The following is a 20266-nucleotide window of genomic DNA, read 5'->3' as shown; positions in this document are numbered from 1 at the left end:
TACACTCCGTTCTCAACTTCTGATCAATTTGCTCCCATTGGTCACACACAGAGAGCTCATCGTATAAGGTAAGATTACAAAACCATCTTTTAAGAGGATTTCAGTGAAAAATTCATAATTATATCTCATATAGTTCAAAAGTTATGGAAAAAAACGTATTTTACTGCAAAATTTAAACGGGCATTTAAAAATTACTACCGCCGGAACAGCACAACAGCGGTATATGCTGGGTATTTAAAATTCCGCGTCAACAGGTTAAAGACCCGCAGTCAATCGCGGACCAACGAACTGCCGATTGTAAGCGTGTAAAATATATTTCTTAAATTCCCTTCATTTTATTAAATTATTTCAGACCGTTACCGCAATGCCATTGTATTACTCATCAACGTTTCCGTGCTGGGAACCAACGTCATTGACTTCCCATTCATTTACATAATAAAAGAGTTTCAATTTACTCCGACTCTGATTACGACATTCCGTAAAGCAACGCATCAAGGCGAAAATCGAGGCCTACACGCAATAGCATTCTAATCTTCATAAAAATTTAACGTACTAACTGACAAATGTGAAAAAACTGAAGGAATCTATAAACCTACGTGCCGTTAGCACATATGCATCAAAGGGCTTAGACGCACGAAAATAGAAAAGATGACAAGGAATCAAGAAAACTCACCAATTCAAATGACACCAATTAACTCTGCCCCCTAGGTACGGCTGTGGCAATGGTCGTATTCAGGTTCTTGAAAATCCCTGAAAAAGATAAATGAGATCCACTTAACAACAACAACATAATTGCAGTATTCATAATAATAAATTGAAGTGAGATCTCACCTATTAAGATAAGATGATGTATCTGCGACCCCGCGTTTTGGCTCTGTTGGAAATCCTGAAAAAAATAAACGAGGTCGAATTAACAACAACAACAACATAATTGCAGTTTTCATAATAATAATTTGAAGTAAAAGCTCACCTATTAAGATGATGTATCTGCGACCCAGCGTTTCGGCGGTGTTGGAAATCCTGAAAAACAAAAACAAAATATTAATGTGCTCCAGCCAACATCATTGTAGCTTTAATAATAATTTCAAGCACAATCTGCCAAATAAGGAAAGACTAAAGCAAAGGTATAGAGTTAAGTACTGTTACCACCTACACAACAGGGCCTTGTCGTTCGACAAGCAAAAGTAGACAATTCATACCAGTAGTAAAGACCTACAACAAGATACAAAGTTTTCCTACTACCAGCAAGTATGCGTCAACTGAAATCGAGAGATGCCCAAAACTCAAGAAAAGTGCTGGTCAGGTTTATCCAAGTCCTGAAAAACTAAGACGCAAGTTACTGTTAACACACAGGTGGACCTCGATTTGCGCGGATTCAGAACAACGCCAATTTTGAAACCAAAAAGTCAAAAAAATATATTTTACTATTATTTACAACATTTTACAATGTTTCTCGTACCAATTCTTATACTAAATCGTAATTCTTACATCGCTCATTTCGAATGAAAATTATAAATACAGTCCTCTCTACAATTACGTATGTCTCGTTAGCGCGAATTTGCTCCAATGACATCGATGAATCGGAAAAAAGATTCGTGAAATGGAAACTTTCGCATATGCGAGTTTGCTCATATGCAATTTCATTCCAGGCCCTTTAAACTATCAAAGGACTAATTTAATCTCTGCGGAGGAACCGAGGTTATTTTTACCACGCGATTTTCAACTGGCCGGCTTCTCAAATGAATGCAACTATCGCATAACAGCAGAGATGACTGTACACATCAATTGCATTAAAGACCCGCAGTCATTCGCGGACCAACGAACTGCCGATTGTAAGCGTGTAAAATATATTTCTTAAATTCCCTTCATTTTATTAAATTATTTCAGACCGTTACCGCAATGCCATTGTATTACTCATCAACGTTTCCGTGCTGGGAACCCACGTCATTGACTTCCCATTCATTTACATAATAAAAGAGTTTCAATTTACTCCGACTCTGATTACGACATTCCGTAAAGCAACGCATCAAGGCGAAAATCGAGGCCTACACGCAATAGCATTCTAATCTTCATAAAAATTTAATGTACTAACTGACAAATGTGAAAAAACTGAAGGAAGCTATAAACCTACGTGCCGTTAGCACATATGCATCAAAGGGCTTAGACGCACGAAAATAGAAAAGATGACAAGGAATCAAGAAAACTCACCAATTCAAATGACACCAATTAACTCTGCCCCCTAGGTACGGCTGTGGCAATGGTCGTATTCAGGTTCTTGAAAATCCCTGAAAAAGATAAATGAGATCCACTTAACAACAACAACATAATTGCAGTATTCATAATAATAAATTGAAGTGAGATCTCACCTATTAAGATAAGATGATGTATCTGCGACCCCGCGTTTTGGCTCTGTTGGAAATCCTGAAAAAAATAAACGAGGTCGAATTAACAACAACAACAACATAATTGCAGTTTTCATAATAACAATTTGAAGTAAAAGCTCACCTATTAAGATGATGTATCTGCGACCCAGCGTTTCGGCGGTGTTGGAAATCCTGAAAAACAAAAACAAAATATTAATGTGCCCCAGCCAACATCATTGTAGCTTTAATAATAATTTCAAGCACAATCTGCCAAATAAGGAAAGACTAAAGCAAAGGTATAGAGTTAAGTACTGCTACCACCTACACAACAGGGCCTTGTCGTTCGACAAGCAAAAGTAGACAATTCATACCAGTAGTAAAGACCTACAACAAGATACAAAGTTTTCCTACTACCAGCAAGTATGCGTCAACTGAAATCGAGAGATGCCCAAAACTCAAGAAAAGTGCTGGTCAGGTTTATCCAAGTCCTGAAAAACTAAGACGCAAGTTACTGTTAACACACAGGTGGACCTCGATTTGCGCGGATTCAGAACAACGCCAATTTTGAAACCAAAAAGTCAAAAAAATATATTTTACTATTATTTACAACATTTTACAATGTTTCTCGTACCGATTCTTATACTAAATCGTAATTCTTACATCGCTCATTTCGAATGAAAATTATAAATACAGTCCTCTCTACAATTACGTATGTCTCGTTAACGCGAATTTGCTCCAATGACATCGATGAATCGGAAAAAACATTCGTGAAATGGAAACTTTCGCATATGCGAGTTTGCTCATATGCAATTTCATTCCAGGCCCTTTAAACTATCAAAGGACTAATTTAATCTCTGCGGAGGAACCGAGGTTATTTTTACCACGCGATTTTCAACTGGCCGGCTTCTCAAATGAATGCAACTATCGCATAACAGCAGAGATGACTGTACACATCAATTGCATTAAAGACCCGCAGTCAATCGCGGACCAACGAACTGCCGATTGTAAGCGTGTAAAATATATTTCTTAAATTCCCTTCATTTTATTAAATTATTTCAGACCGTTACCGCAATGCCATTGTATTACTCATCAACGTTTCCGTGCTGGGAACCCACGTCATTGACTTCCCATTCATTTACATAATAAAAGAGTTTCAATTTACTCCGACTCTGATTACGACATTCCGTAAAGCAACGCATCAAGGCGAAAATCGAGGCCTACACGCAATAGCATTCTAATCTTCATAAAAATTTAATGTACTAACTGACAAATGTGAAAAAACTGAAGGAAGCTATAAACCTACGTGCCGTTAGCACATATGCATCAAAGGGCTTAGACGCACAAAAATAGAAAAGATGACAAGGAATCAAGAAAACTCACCAATTCAAATGACACCAATTAACTCTGCCCCCTAGGTACGGCTGTGGCAATGGTCATATTCAGGTTCTTGAAAATCCCTGAAAAAGATAAATGAGATCCACTTAACAACAACAACATAATTGCAGTATTCATAATAATAAATTGAAGTGAGATCTCACCTATTAAGATAAGATGATGTATCTGCGACCCCGCGTTTTGGCTCTGTTGGAAATCCTGAAAAAAATAAACGAGGTCGAATTAACAACAACAACAACATAATTGCAGTTTTCATAATAACAATTTGAAGTAAAAGCTCACCTATTAAGATGATGTATCTGCGACCCAGCGTTTCGGCGGTGTTGGAAATCCTGAAAAACAAAAACAAAATATTAATGTGCTCCAGCCAACATCATTGTAGCTTTAATAATAATTTCAAGCACAATCTGCCAAATAAGGAAAGACTAAAGCAAAGGTATAGAGTTAAGTACTGCTACCACCTACACAACAGGGCCTTGTCGTTCGACAAGCAAAAGTAGACAATTCATACCAGTAGTAAAGACCTACAACAAGATACAAAGTTTTCCTACTACCAGCAAGTATGCGTCAACTGAAATCGAGAGATGCCCAAAACTCAAGAAAAGTGCTGGTCAGGTTTATCCAAGTCCTGAAAAACTAAGACGCAAGTTACTGTTAACACACAGGTGGACCTCGATTTGCGCGGATTCAGAACAACGCCAATTTTGAAACCAAAAAGTCAAAAAAATATATTTTACTATTATTTACAACATTTTACAATGTTTCTCGTACCGATTCTTATACTAAATCGTAATTCTTACATCGCTCATTTCGAATGAAAATTATAAATACAGTCCTCTCTACAATTACGTATGTCTCGTTAACGCGAATTTGCTCCAATGACATCGATGAATCGGAAAAAACATTCGTGAAATGGAAACTTTCGCATATGCGAGTTTGCTCATATGCAATTTCATTCCAGGCCCTTTAAACTATCAAAGGACTAATTTAATCTCTGCGGAGGAACCGAGGTTATTTTTACCACGCGATTTTCAACTGGCCGGCTTCTCAAATGAATGCAACTATCGCATAACAGCAGAGATGACTGTACACATCAATTGCATTAAAGACCCGCAGTCAATCGCGGACCAACGAACTGCCGATTGTAAGCGTGTAAAATATATTTCTTAAATTCCCTTCATTTTATTAAATTATTTCAGACCGTTACCGCAATGCCATTGTATTACTCATCAACGTTTCCGTGCTGGGAACCCACGTCATTGACTTCCCATTCATTTACATAATAAAAGAGTTTCAATTTACTCCGACTCTGATTACGACATTCCGTAAAGCAACGCATCAAGGCGAAAATCGAGGCCTACACGCAATAGCATTCTAATCTTCATAAAAATTTAATGTACTAACTGACAAATGTGAAAAAACTGAAGGAAGCTATAAACCTACGTGCCGTTAGCACATATGCATCAAAGGGCTTAGACGCACGAAAATAGAAAAGATGACAAGGAATCAAGAAAACTCACCAATTCAAATGACACCAATTAACTCTGCCCCCTAGGTACGGCTGTGGCAATGGTCATATTCAGGTTCTTGAAAATCCCTGAAAAAGATAAATGAGATCCACTTAACAACAACAACATAATTGCAGTATTCATAATAATAAATTGAAGTGAGATCTCACCTATTAAGATAAGATGATGTATCTGCGACCCCGCGTTTTGGCTCTGTTGGAAATCCTGAAAAAAATAAACGAGGTCGAATTAACAACAACAACAACATAATTGCAGTTTTCATAATAATAATTTGAAGTAAAAGCTCACCTATTAAGATGATGTATCTGCGACCCAGCGTTTCGGCGCTGTTGGAAATCCTGAAAAACAAAAACAAAATATTAATGTGCTCCAGCCAACATCATTGTAGCTTTAATAATAATTTCAAGCACAATCTGCCAAATAAGGAAAGACTAAAGCAAAGGTATAGAGTTAAGTACTGCTACCACCTACACAACAGGGCCTTGTCGTTCGACAAGCAAAAGTAGACAATTCATACCAGTAGTAAAGACCTACAACAAGATACAAAGTTTTCCTACTACCAGCAAGTATGCGTCAACTGAAATCGAGAGATGCCCAAAACTCAAGAAAAGTGCTGGTCAGGTTTATCCAAGTCCTGAAAAACTAAGACGCAAGTTACTGTTAACACACAGGTGGACCTCGATTTGCGCGGATTCAGAACAACGCCAATTTTGAAACCAAAAAGTCAAAAAGTGAAAAAAATATATTTTACTATTATTCACAACATTTTACAATGTTTCTCGTACCGATTCTTATACTAAATCGTAATTCTTACATCGCTCATTTCGAATGAAAATTATAAATACAGTCCTCTCTACAATTACGTATGTCTCGTTAACGCGAATTTGCTCCAATGACATCGATGAATCGGAAAAAACATTCGTGAAATGGAAACTTTTGCATATGCGAGTTTGCTCATATGCAATTTCATTCCAGGCCCTTTAAACTATCAAAGGACTAATTTAATCTCTGCGGAGGAACCGAGGTTATTTTTACCACGCGATTTTCAACTGGCCGGCTTCTCAAATGAATGCAACTATCGCATAACAGCAGAGATGACTGTACACATCAATTGCATTAAAGACCCGCAGTCAATCGCGGACCAACGAACTGCCGATTGTAAGCGTGTAAAATATATTTCTTAAATTCCCTCTTAGGGATTATACGGGGACTGTGATAGTTGGAGCGGCCGTGCGCCAAGGACGTGAAATCTGTGCGGATGATCAACTGCAGACCACACCGAAGTCACCTTGGAGACGTTTCACCTTTTATTTCCTTTGGAGACACTTTTGTACAATAAGTTATTCTGATTGTAGGGCAGCGCGATGATTCGACTGTGGTATTTATAATTGTAAGAATCGAGCAGAAACTGTCTGTTTGCCTTGAAGAACCGAACTTTCAGAGAGCGAGCACCAACGCAATCCCGCAACGTAACTGTTCTTGAATTTTGAATTGAATACGACAATCAGATTCGCCCCCCAAAAAGTCACTTATGACGTCGGAAACGTTCCGAACAGCCACATTCGAATTCCATTGGTCCGAGTCGTAGGGGAGCAGCGGTCATCTGGCGATCGTCACTCCACACCTTCTAGGGCGCCCCAAACCAACGGTCACTAAACCGAATGTCGGGGGAAGAGACTTTCACACGCCAGGACGGCGCCACTCTCTTTCCCAACGTGATACATTGGACAAAGCCAAAACTTAATAAAATCACTCAAATTTTCATGAAGTGAGGTGTACCAAGTATCATCTAATCACACCTCCTTCGTTCATATAACCCAGATTAATATGCCAAAGCCTGGTTTACCCCTCATCTCAAGTTTCAGTCCGTTCGGGAATTGAACCACGGACCTGGACTGGCACACCAGGAATCAAGAAAACTCACCAATTCAAATGACACCAATTAACTCTGCCCCCTAGGTATGGCGGTATTCAGGTTGTCGAAAATCCTGAAAAATAGAGTTCCAATTTAAAAAATATTATTGTAGTTTCATAATAATTTAAAGTACAATCCAGACAAGTAGTAAAGACCTACAACTCCTACTACCAGCAAGTATGCATCAACTGAAATCGAGAGATGCCCAAAACTCAAGAAAACTCACCTTTACCGAGGAGACCACCTGACACCGTCCCCCTAGGTACGGCGGTGTTAGTGGTAGAGTCCCGTTGTCAGAAACCTGAATTTAATGTACAATCTGCCAATAACAAGGACCGTGTAAAAAGATCAATTGACTCTAATAACCGAAGATTTACAAATTTTCAAATTACCGTTGACCAGAACAGCACAAGCTGAGACGCAATTTCAAACCGTCCCATTAGCAGCCCAATTTAACACACCTGAAGCCTGTACAATGTTAATTTATTACAAAATAATTAATAAGTAAATAAACTAAATATACCTAAGTAATATAATTCAATTAATAATACTAAATAAAAGAAAAAAATATAAAATTAATACCACAAAATAAAATACAGCCAGCACAGGAAATGAATGAATATTGTTTAAAAAGCTGACTGACATCACTAAGCAAAGTACGATCTTTGTTAATGATGTTGATGCTCCTACAGACTGCATCTGGCAGAGGGACTGGCCTTGAAATTGCGTTGTACATAAAGGTAGAGTAGTCTCTGATAGACCTAGTGGGTACGCAGAGACTAACTGTATCAACAAAAGATGAGCAAATAATTTTGCCTTTAAAAACATTAACGAGGAAAAGCGCATCCAAAAGCCTCCTCCTTAAATGTAACGATAAGAAATTTAATCTAACTAATATATCGTCATAATTATAGGCACACACGCCATTAAAGAATCTAGCGTAACATAGCGCTACAAATTTCCTTTGAATCCTTTCCAATTTAAAGGAATCAGAATTAGTAACAGAGTTCCAAACAACGGATGCATACTCAATTTTAGAACGGACTAAAGTTCTGTACAAAACCAAAATTCTATCAACAGTGGAGAAGGAAGACGTAATGTACCGAATCAAACCTAGCATTTTTAAGCTTTGTGATAATATATAGTTGATGTGCTGATGAAAATAAAGCTTACAGTCCAATAGAACACCGAGATCTTTAACACAATGGGAGCGTGCCACCAAATTGTTACACAATTTATAATTAAAGTAAATACTGTTTGTCTTTCGGGTGAATGATATAACAATCGTTTTACTCAAATTAAGTTGCGTTCCATTCCCGATAGACCAATTTTGCACTGAATGAATATCGTCCTGCAACAGTTTGCAGTCATCAACATCGCTAATGCTCCGATGTATCTTTAAGTCATCAGAAAATAAAAGGCACTGTGAATTGTGTATGGAGTCGCAGATGTCATTAATAAATATATTAAAAAGTAAGGGGCCTAGGGTGGAACCCTGAGGCACTCCACACTTAACACGATAAGGATACGAAAGAGTTCCAAAAAGATAACCATGGAACCAATCAACTTAAGTGGGTGATAGTCCAAAGTTTCTAAGTTTCCCAAGAAGAATATTACGAGGAACTAAGTCAAAAGCTTTAGTAAGATCAAAGTAAACAGAATCTGTTTGTCCTTGAGTACTAACTGAAGGTAAAACGGAATTAAGGTAAGTAACCAAATTTGTTGCTGTGGAATTAAATTTACGAAAACCATGCTGTATGGGACTTAATCTGTACTTAAAATTTTTTTGCAAATGAGCATAAACAATAAATTCAAATATTTCAGAAAAGTTATTAAGAATAGAGATGGGTCTATAATTACTACAGTGGAACTGTTTCCTTTTTTAAACACGGGAACAACAGCTGTTTGTTTCCACATGGACGGAAAGGTGGCACTATTTATACTTAAATTAAAAATATAGGTTAATAAGGGAGTAAAAATACCAGAACAACCCTTAATTACTAACGAAGGAATTCCATCTAACCCCACGCACTTTGAAGGTCTGAGGCGCTAATTTCAGCTGGAGAGATAGCAGCGGCGGGCAAAAAATCTGAAGCAAAAGCATCCGTAAGACTAACGGACCGGAAAAAAGTGTTAAAAATTGATTCAAAATGCGTAGCAAATTCATCAGCTGTGTGTTTGGGCTCAGTGACAAACCGATCACCAATTTTTAGCCGAATAAAGGAATTATCTTTCTTTATGAAATCTGAAACGTATTTCCAAAAATGCTTAGGGTGAGTCTTAAGACTGTCATCAACAGACTTCAATCAGACTTAATGGGAGCCTTAACTAATTTGCGAACGTGCGCGAAGTAGGTACGTATAATGTTCATGTGCCTTGGTCTTTTTGAACCGACGTAGATAATGATTCTTTTTATTAATGTAATGTTTTAAGGTACCGGAAAACCAGATAGGAAATTTAGACTTACTAGGATGCTTGTTTGGAATAGCTAAATTTAAAGCATCAGTAACCACCGACTTGAGCTGATCTACGACGGAGTCCACAGAGGACAAATTGTAAACGCAGGACCAATCATAAAGAGAATAAATAGTCAGCACGCGCGTAATTACGGGAACATCGAGAGGGCTGTGAATTGGTAGACTGAGATATATTACTAATATCAATAACCAGGGAAGGATGAAAAATAATCAGGTTTAACCAAATCGTGACGTTGACAGAGGAAAAATTAGCAAAGACAAGATCAAGCAGATTCTTGTTTTGTTTAATGGCGAGGTTGTGCTGAGAAAGTCCGAGGAAACATGAACGACATCCCCTCTAATTTTAATATAGTGATGTGAGTTAGCTTGAGGGAAGCCTTGGACCCAATCAAAACCAGGTATATTAAAATCACCCAAGAGAAGGGTTTCAATTCTTTTCCAGAGAATTAAAATAATTTTCAATAACTTTAACATCGGTGTTAGGCGAGAAATAGTGGTTTCCAACGAGTAAGTTCAAACCATCAGGAAGACGAACTTCAACCCAAACACATTCGCTGATAAATTCAAGATCGTACCTGCGTTTACAACCTCCACCTCTAGTTAAGTTGAGATCGGTTTAACCTCTGTCAGCGCGGAAAACGAGAGTCATCATGAAACAGATTGCGATTACAAAACGAATCATTAAGCCACGTCTCGGTAATGCATATAATTTTGAAATCATTAATACGGACATTATCATAAAAGTTGGTACATTCAGTACGCAAACCTCTTAACATTTTGATAAAAGATATCAATAGAATCCAAACACTTAGAACCAGACGCGGTGAGACGATCCTGACTTAATTAAGAGGTACTGATGCTTCCCCCAAGCTCCTCACAAATACTGGCCCGCGAGTCAGAGTCAGCCGTTGTTGGTACAGAAATAAGAGGTGCGCCTGTCAGGGGTCAGTTTCCCATGAAAGGGAGCAATCAGGCACCCATTTGGCCATACACCGGTGTTATTTATACGGGGTAAATCCTCTTCGTTGACCGTAATGTGAAAAGATGCATAGGAATTGAATTTAGTTTTAAGCCTAGTGCAAACTAACCTTTAAAGACTTATCTACGTCAGCAGCCGTGACCTCAGGGCCTCAGACCTTCCCCTCTCTCACCCCTAACAACGGCTGTCTGCGTTGTCTAACTGTGTTGGCCGAGGTTGTCCCAGAAGATGGCTTCTTTTTATGATTTGCTGTTGTAAAACCTTCGGTGTCCACACTCGAGACTTTAGGTTTTAACCCAGCAGACAGCACATCCTTGTAGGATTCGGATCCCACGTCGGCGACAGTAGAGGCAGAACGTGGCTTTGTTTGCGGGAACATTATGAACTAAGGTGGTTGTTCCCCCACACGTAATTTTGTTAAGATGATGGTCATTGTCCTTCCGAAGTTGCTAAACATCTTCAGAAAGCTTTAGGGCCATCTGAACCAGATTTTCGACTAAGTTATGGGCGCCGACACCATTCAGCCGAACCGTCTCCAGTTGTACACTGAGCGATTCAGGGTCCTTAAATGCTGGCAAAATAAGCTCCCTGTCGGGAAGATCCGATGTGGAGGCCATCTGGTTGCACGAACAGGAGTGTTATCGTCCCTGGACGCACGAGACCCGATACGACAAGAGGATACGCCACTACTCATGTAAAAGGAACATTCAGTTTCCGAGATTTGCAAACAACAAAGATGATACCTAGAGCCACAGGGCCCACAACACCCGATAAACTTTTGTTTTTTTACATTGCGGACAGTAATCCTTGCTGGCAGCCATTCTACCGGCTGGCAGCACACCGAAACCAGCAAACGCACACAAAAATTCGCCGACACTCACAATACACGCAAAACACGTCTATCCACTCCAACAGCTACACCACATATATGATTAATTATAAGGTAGAATCAGTAGGTTACTAGATAAAGTGTAATAGTTATATTGTAGACCTTGTGTAGACAGCAAGACTTTCCGTTTCCAGCTGTTGTAGAAAGGGGCGACAAGATCTGCTCCAGATAAGTTTATTGAAAAGGGTTCCAATTATATTCACAGATAGAGAAGGCCTGCCGAGGTCAGGACGCCCGAACTTTGACGGGGCAAGGGGTCGCGGTACCCGGGGGTTTATCGTGTCCTCTAATTGGATCCAGAACCACGCCTTGGGACGACACGTTACAGCTTCCACAAAGGTGATATCGAGATTTGCTTATAACCAGTGAATTTCGAAGACGCATTGGACATTTCACGTTGCTCGTCAGGGGGAAACTCTGCTGGTCTACTCAATTATTTCTACCTATATATGTGTTTCATACGAACTGTACTCATCTCAATTATCAAAATAAATAATCAACTTTCGAACGTCTTCTCGTCAGACTAGGCATTAACCTTAAGCTGTGTATTCAAACCTATCATCGCCGACCAACGTTCCTAGCCGCTCGGGAATATTGCACTCCTACGGGACTGGCCAATCCCTCGGGATACAATAATATATATATCGCCAAAAACTGGCAGAATGAAAAAGAGAATTCAGAGAATTATGAAAATCTGCTTTTAATCCTGTGTTTGGTGGTCGACGAGGTCAACACGACGTCAAAACCCAGTGAAACATTTGCCTTATCGTCACCGCAGTAAAAAAAACCTAACATCTAACAAAACTACGGAGTTTAACAGAAAATTCAAAACGGTTGAAGCTTTACGAGAGTTCAAAATAACATCGACCACAACAACACAATCTGAGACGCAACCTCAAGCCGCCCCACTAGAAGCCCAATTTAACACACCTGAAGGCTGAGATCCAAAACACGCGTATTTAATTAATAATAATCAGTGAACGGTCGTTGCGTAATTTGTATTGCCAACACACTAGATACGGAAGTGTGACCGCGCGTTCTGGGTTCGAGTCCCGGTGAGGCGCAAATAAAAATAAATTGGAAACAAGTAATAAAGATTTACGCGTTTCGCTTGTTAGGCAAGTGCGTCCTTTTCAGGCCAGGGGTCAGTTTATTGGTAGGTGCTCTGCATTCAGTGCAGAAGGCTCACTGACACTTAAAAAAGAAAAGAAAGTTGCACAAGCAACGACTGTAAAGGAAAGAATTATGGCACCGTGTGACCCCCAAACTACTTTCAGGGGGGCACCCGCCGGCTAAAGGGTTTTTTAATGGTCCACGTGAGCTAGGGCATCATTACTGCCCAAATACATCATTTTTTTGTGAAAGTTAAGGGGGGAAGTCCTATAACTAAAGGACAGGAAAGTTTTCTTGGAGGACACTCTTTTCTGGAATTCAGAGGAAGCAACATCCTAAATTGTTTTGTAGCTCGATTCGGCCAGTAAATGTTAATCGTAAAAGAAATAAATTGTGCTTTGCAAAACTACGAACTTTAATCTCAAGACCATTACCGAAACCTTCCTCGCTGGCATTCAGCTTATACCCCTCCATGTAATATTCCCTGAGAAAAGTTCCATGCCTACATGAGCAGAAATCCCGAATTACATCGTAGACGTCTGTGATCGACAAGACTGGAACCGAGCCGGGCAACTCCAACAGCAAACAGGAGTGGGACGGTTACAGCGAGTCATCATGCAAGCACCGGAGGTACAGTTAGAACCATACGAATGCGACTCGGATAACCTGAGGATAATGTACACTGTCAGTAAGAATTATTGGGTCAACATCTGCGATTGAATCATTTAAATGGGGAGGAAAGGAAGGAAATTCTAAATTTATGCATTAGGTACAATGACATCTTCTACCTGCCGGGAGACAAGCTGTCTTGTACTCAGACCATTCAGCATTCGATCCCGACACCCACGATTGATAAGACCAGGGGAATAAATGTCAGACGGTACAGGACACCTCAAGTTTTGAAAGATGAGGTAGACAGACAGACCGACGAGATGCTGTCCGAAGGGATTATCACTCACAGCAAGGCACCGTGGAATTCACCTATAATTATGGTACCCAAAAAGACAGATGTTTCAGGAAAACAAAAATGGCGGATGGTCGTGGACTATCGAAATCTGCATGAGGTCACAATAGGGGATAGTTTTCCACTGCCGTTGATAACTGATTTGCTAGATTCTTTAGGACAGGCCAAATTCTTCTCGACGCTGGACTGCGCGATGGGGTATTGTCAAATTCCCCTTAATCCAGACGACCAGCCTAAAACGGCATTTTCCACACAAAAGGGGCATTTTGAGTATAAAAGAATGCCGATGGAGCTCAAGGGATCGCCTTCGACGTTTCAGAGGTTGATGAATCATATAATGAGTGGTATACAGGGTGTACGGGCACTGATTTACCTAGATGACACAATTTTATATGGTAGAGATTTTCAGGGGTGTTTGACAAATTGAGGGAGCATAATTTAAAATTGCGTTTGGACAAGTGCGAATTTTTTAGGGAACAGGTAGTCTACCTAGGTCATGTGATGGGGTAAGGCCGGACGAAGCCAAGGTGTCCGCCGTAAAGAACTTTCCCTTTCCACAAACACGCGATGAGTTTTCTCGGATTGACCGGATACTATAGGCATTTTATTCCACAGTACAGCCAGAAAGCAAAGCCGCTATTTTATCTGACAAAGGAGCCACAACAGGATGCATTTAGCAAATTGAAGCAAATTCTAACGAGTGAACAATTTCTGCAATATCCTGATTTTACAAAGTCATTTATACTATGTACAGACGCAACTAGCAAGGCATTAGGTGCCATTCTTAGCCAAGGGTCTATTGGGGATGAGAAACCAACAGCTTATGCAAGTAAAGCATTAACAAAAGCCGAATTAGCATACAGGGTGATAGAGAAGGAATTTTACGCAGTAGTATGGGCTTGCACCCATTTTCGACCGTACCTGTGTGGCAGAAAATTTTTCATTATTAGTGACCATCAGCCACTTTCGTGGATATCAAGTGTAAAGAATCCAAATTCCAGGAGATAAAGAGTTCGATCATCAGATAATGTACCGAAAGGGAAGTTTGAATGGAGGGCCCGACGCTCTCAGTAGAATCCAAGTTATGCAACAGCCAGGAGAAGGCGAGGAACCAAGCAAGGAACTCACTCAGGAGCAAAAAGCAGAAATATTACGCGGAGCTCACTCGACGCCACTAGGAGCGCCCATGGGAATGAACAGGACCTATAAGAAATTGATTGGCCAGGCATGAAGAAAGATGTAGAGGAATATATTCAGAAGTGTGAATCCTGTCAAAAGAATAAGATTACTCAACTAAATACCAAATTGCCTTTACAGTTAACCACTACACTCAATTCGATATTGCAGAAGATAAACATAGATGTAGTTGGACCGATTAATGTTAGTTCCTCACAGAACAGGTACATTTTAACCATGCAGGATGAACTAACCAAGTATTTGATCGCCGTACCTTTGAGAAATCAAAAATTGAAAATGTAGTTTTGATGTACGGATGCCCTCAGGTCCTACTATCAGATCGCGGAGCCAATTTCTTGAGTGATATGTTTAAGAATGTTTGCAAGTTACTGCACGCGAAGAAAATTAACACCACTGCAGTGCATCCAATGACGAATGGGTCTTTGGAACGCGCCCACCGCGTTTTAATTGAATTTATCAGGCGTTTTGTAGATAAGGATCAATCCAACTGGGGCGATTGGATTAAACATGCTGTATTCGCATACAACACCACGCCACATGGCGCAACAAACTACACGCCGTTCGAATTGATGTTCGGGCGAGTTGCAAATTTACCGGGTTATTTACAGAAGCCGCCGGAAGGTGTTAACTACGCCTCAGGAGTTGAAACAAAGATTGCAAAACAGTTACACGGTAGCCAAGGAAAGGTTAGAAGTCGCCAAAGCGAGGAGTAAGGATTATTACGACGTACCCAAGTTCAAAGTTGGAGATCTTGTTTTATTACAGTATGCGAGTCCGCGGAAAAATCGCTCTACGAAATTTGGCCCATATGCAATAAACAAGATACAAGGAGTAAATGTTACCTTACAACTTCGGAGACCCAAACAAACTACAGCGCATGCAAATAGAATCAAGCCATTCTTCGTGTGATTTACAGATGGGGTTAATGACATGGATAGCGTGTACGATCATCATAGGAGCAGAGACGCTGGATTTCAGACTCCAACAGATTCCCGAATCGCCAGGACTTTACTACGAACATCTTGGAGAAGCCACACTGTCTAGTAACGTTTGGAAAATTCTAAGCTACGTCGATTTAGCTCGTGTTGATGAAAATTTCGAGACCGTCAGAAAACATGCCCAAGTTCACTGTAGAGTTTTGTCAAACGCGTGAACGTTCAGACTGGGTAAATTTAACAGAATGCAGGTCTTCGATTAAGCATGTACACAGAAAACTACGTAGGATTGAGTCTATGAAAATTACGTTAACAGAAGTGACCCAACGAGTTTTCGATTTCAGACCGTCTTAAAAGGAGTTTATTTGGATTCATAGGAACAATATCACATACACTATTCGGAACGTTGGACGAACAGGATGGAAAATACTATTCAGATGAGATTACTCAGTTAGAACAGGAACAAGTTAATTTTTTAAAGCTTTCAAAGGAGCAGATAGTCGTTAAAAATACACTAAAGACAGTAAACAGAACCTTGGGCGATGTATCTCACAACGAACAGATTCTGGCAAGGGGACTGTCAGAGATATCGAGGAAGACGGACAATTAAATGCAGTTCTAGGATATACTTCAATGTTAATTACGTTACGGGAACATGCATTACAGTTAGACAGAGCCTTTGAAGACCAATACTCCGTATTGCACGCGCACAGAGAAATATTACGGCCTCAATTAATTTCAACAGATCACGAAAGGATGTCAGAATGATTTTCCAAGAGACCAGTCTTTGCCCTTATCACTGAGCTCGGAGTATTCTTTTCAACTTCTTAACGTAATCGATTTTGATGGGTTTATCCAAGATACTTATTTTGTGTGTGTTATTAAGTTGCCTTTATGTTCTCATTTAAACTATGATGTAGGATAAGGAGTTTGTATTGATAGACAAAACGAGACAATATTACACTCGTTTAAGCCAAACTGAAATAGGTCAGTGCAGCCTAGCGACCTCAGAACTGCGTGTGTGTAAGCAAAATTTCCCAGTACAAATAGTACATTCGGTTGCAGACTGTGAAGTAAGACTTTTGCAATACAGTTCTGGTATTCCAGAATCTTGTTCTCAAAGAATAGTTGAATTGAAGGAAACATTGTGGACACAATTCGGAGATAACGTTTGGTCGTGTGTAGCGCCAAATGCCGAACACATGACAATTATTTGTCCAGACCACGATCCAGTGGATGTAACCATTAACGGGTTAGGCAAATTTACATTCTTGAAACCGTGTTCAGGTTATGGATCTCAAGTTTTAAGTCAAGCACATGCTAGCCGAGAAGTGAATCCCACCCATAACTTTGGAATATGACTGTTGTGAGAAGACAGGAAAGAAACTGAAATTAGATAACATTAATTTGGATACACCAACCAAAACTATTATAACCCATACAGATGAGCTAAAACTGTCAAGCTACAAAATATCAGAAGTAGAAGCAATGGAAGTTGGAACATTCAGAGAAAACCAGATCTTTATCATTTTTCACCTACGTGGGAATGCGTGTAGTTGGATTAATTGTATGTATTTTGATGTAAGTGCGGATGGCCAAAGATTAAGAAGTGGTTTGATGGAGAGGGGCATTGCCACACTATATTGTTTAAACCCAAGATAGTTACGAAAATTCACACCCCCAGGTCGGTTGACCGTGACTAGAAGTCAGGACGCCATAGAAGAAACGGAGTTAATAACCATTTTATCCAACCCTACACCTCAAGCTAGGAGGGTAGCCCGCAAAGTTATGGCGACTGATAAACGTTAGAAAACAAAAAAAATTAATGATCATAGATGGACTGTCCTTAATTTATTTTTTTATTAGAAAAGGGGGTGTGTATACCTATGTAGAATAATCTAATTACGGGAATCTTAATAACCACATATATAACTAATTATAAGGTAGAATCATTAAGTTACTAAATGAAGTGTAGTAGTCATATTGTCACCTTGTACAGAAAGCAAGACTTTCCATTTCCAGCTGTTGTAGAAAGGGGCGACAGGATCTGCTCCAGATAAGTTTATTGAAAAGGGTTCCAATTATATTCACAGACAGAGATGGCCTGCCGAGGTCAGGACGCCCGATCTTTGACGGGGCAAGGGGTCGCGGTCCTAGGGGTTTATCGTGTCCTCTAATTGGATCCAGAACCACGCCTTGGGACGACACGTTACAGCTTCCACAAAGGTGATATCGAGATTTGCTTATAACCAGTGAATTTCGAAGACACATTGGACATTTCACGTTACTCGTCAGCGGGAAACTCTGCTGGTCTACTCAATTATTTCTACCTATATACGTGTTTCATACGAACTGTACTCATCTCAATTATCAAAATAAATAATCAACTTTCGAACGTCTTCTCGTCAGACTAGGCATTAACCTTAAGCTGTGTATTCAAACCTATCATCGCCGACCAACGTTCCTAGCCGCTCGGGAATATTGCACTCCTACGGGACTGGCCAATCCCCGGGATACAATAATATATACATCGCCAAAAACTGGCAGAATGAAAAAGAGAATTCAGAGAATTATGAAAATCTGTTTTCATCCCGTGCTTAGTGGTCGACGAGGTCAACACGACGTCAAAACCCAGTGAAACATTTGCCTTATCGTCACCGCAGTAAAAAAAAACCTAACATCTAACAAAACTACGGAGTTTAACAGAAAATTCAAAACGGTTGAAGCTTTACGCGAGTTCAAAATAACATCGACCACAACAACACAATCTGAGACGCAACCTCAAGCCGCCCCATTAGAAGCCCAATTTAACACACCTGAAGGCTGAGATACAAAACACACGTAATTAATTAAACGAATCGGAAATATACATCGCCAAAAATTGGCAGAATGAAAATGAGAATTCAGAGAATTATGAAAATCTGTTTTCATCCCGTGCTTAGTGGTCGACGAGGTCAACACGACGTCAAAACCCAGTGAAACATTTGCCTTATCGTCACCGCAGTAAAAAAACCCTAACATCTAACAAAACTACGGAGTTTAACAGAAAATTCAAAACGGTTGAAGCTTTACGCGAGTTCAAAATAACATTGACCACAACAACACAATCTGAGACGCAACCTCAAGCCGCCCCATTAGAAGCCCAATTTAACACACCTGAAGGCTGAGATACAAAACACACGTAATTAATTAAACGAATCGGAAATATACATCGCCAAATGCTGGCAGAATGAAAATGAGAATTCAGAGAATTATGAAAATCTGTTTTCATCCTGTGCTTAGTGGTCGACGAGGTCAACACGACGTCAAAATCCAGTGAAACATTTGCCTTATCGTCACCGCAGTAAAAAAACCTAACATCTAAGAAGACTACGGAGTTTTAACAGAAAATTCAAAATGGTTGAAGCTTTACGAGAGTTCAAAATAACATCGACCACAACAACACAATGTGAGACGCAACGTCAAGCCGCCCCACTAGAAGCCCAATTTAACACACCTGAAGGTTGAGATCCAAAACACGCGGTGTCACAGAAAGTCCACGTATTTAATTAAACGAATCGGAAATATAAATCCCCAGAAACTGGCAGAATGAAAATGAGAATTCAGAGAATTATGAAAATCTGCTTTTAATCCTGTGTTTGGTGGTCGACGAGGTCAACACGGCGCCATAACCCAGTGAAACATTTGTCTTATCGTCACCACAGTAAAAAAAACCTAACATCTAACAAAACTACGGAGTTTTAACAGAAAATTCAAAATGGTTGAAGCTTTACGCGAGTTCAAAATAACATCGACCACAACAACACAATCTGAGACGCAACCTCAAGCCGCCCCACTAGAAGCCCAATTTAACACACCTGAAGGCTGAGATCCAAAACACGCGGTGTCGGAGAAAGTCCACGTATTTAATTAAACGAATCGGAAATAAACATCGCCAAAAACTGGCAGAATGAAAATGAGAATTCAGAGAATTATGAAGCGCTAGGCGATAACTGATATCAATGCGGCCCATTAGAGACCCCAACATACCTGTAGACTTGAGACGTCCGCGTTCAACTTTAGCACAAGAAACACTACAAGGTTGAAGTTGAAACTGGAACACTGCCGAGGCAACTCATATCTGGCGACATGCCAAGTTACGCGGAGCACGAAGAGGCAAAGATAAAACATTCATCCACACGCATGACAGCAGAGACCCCTATCGGGCGCAATCGACTTCTGGAAAAGATCTTAGCTTGGAAGGTCACCCATTCCATCCACTTCGCAAATCTTCTAAATCAACCTGCGAGAACAAGCGTACCTTAACCCAAGCCTCGGTGGAATACGTTGGATTCCGGTTAACTGCGACACATCGACCCATTAACCGGAATCTATTGTATATAGATACATTTACCATACTCGTGTACCGGCCTGGTGGTAAAATCACATTTATGATCTCTCGTACTAAGACAAAATCCTCCTAGGCACTGATTTATAAACAGATTAACATTTCCTGAAGAATAGTTTCAGA

At 40.0% G+C, this 20266-nt stretch overlaps 1 long non-coding RNA gene across 5 annotated transcripts in view; it reads right to left on the bottom strand.

The window, feature by feature from the left end:
* Positions 1-5296: 5296 nt before the first annotated feature.
* LOC110840600 (uncharacterized) overlaps positions 5297-20266 on the bottom strand; it is a 30055-nt gene continuing 15085 nt past the window's right edge. For 3 of the 5 annotated variants that reach the window (XR_015533062.1, XR_015533063.1, XR_015533064.1), the window contains 6 exons: positions 19786-20038; positions 7429-7503; positions 7212-7275; positions 5576-5625; positions 5437-5491; positions 5297-5355 (listed from right to left, as the gene is read on the bottom strand). This is a non-coding gene — a long non-coding RNA (uncharacterized LOC110840600). The remainder of the gene's footprint in view (positions 5356-5436; positions 5492-5575; positions 5626-7211; positions 7276-7428; positions 7504-19785; positions 20039-20266) is intronic. The other 2 variants (XR_015533065.1, XR_015533066.1) reach the window with 2 other exon arrangements.

The sequence above is a fragment of the Zootermopsis nevadensis genome, unplaced genomic scaffold (genome assembly GCF_977971745.1).
Source record: "Zootermopsis nevadensis isolate Lab colony 2312 unplaced genomic scaffold, Znev_1.0 Znev_ptg000084l, whole genome shotgun sequence".
In the NCBI taxonomy this organism is placed as follows: domain Eukaryota; kingdom Metazoa; phylum Arthropoda; class Insecta; order Blattodea; family Termopsidae; genus Zootermopsis; species Zootermopsis nevadensis.
This window is presented reverse-complemented; position numbering and strand designations above follow the sequence as displayed.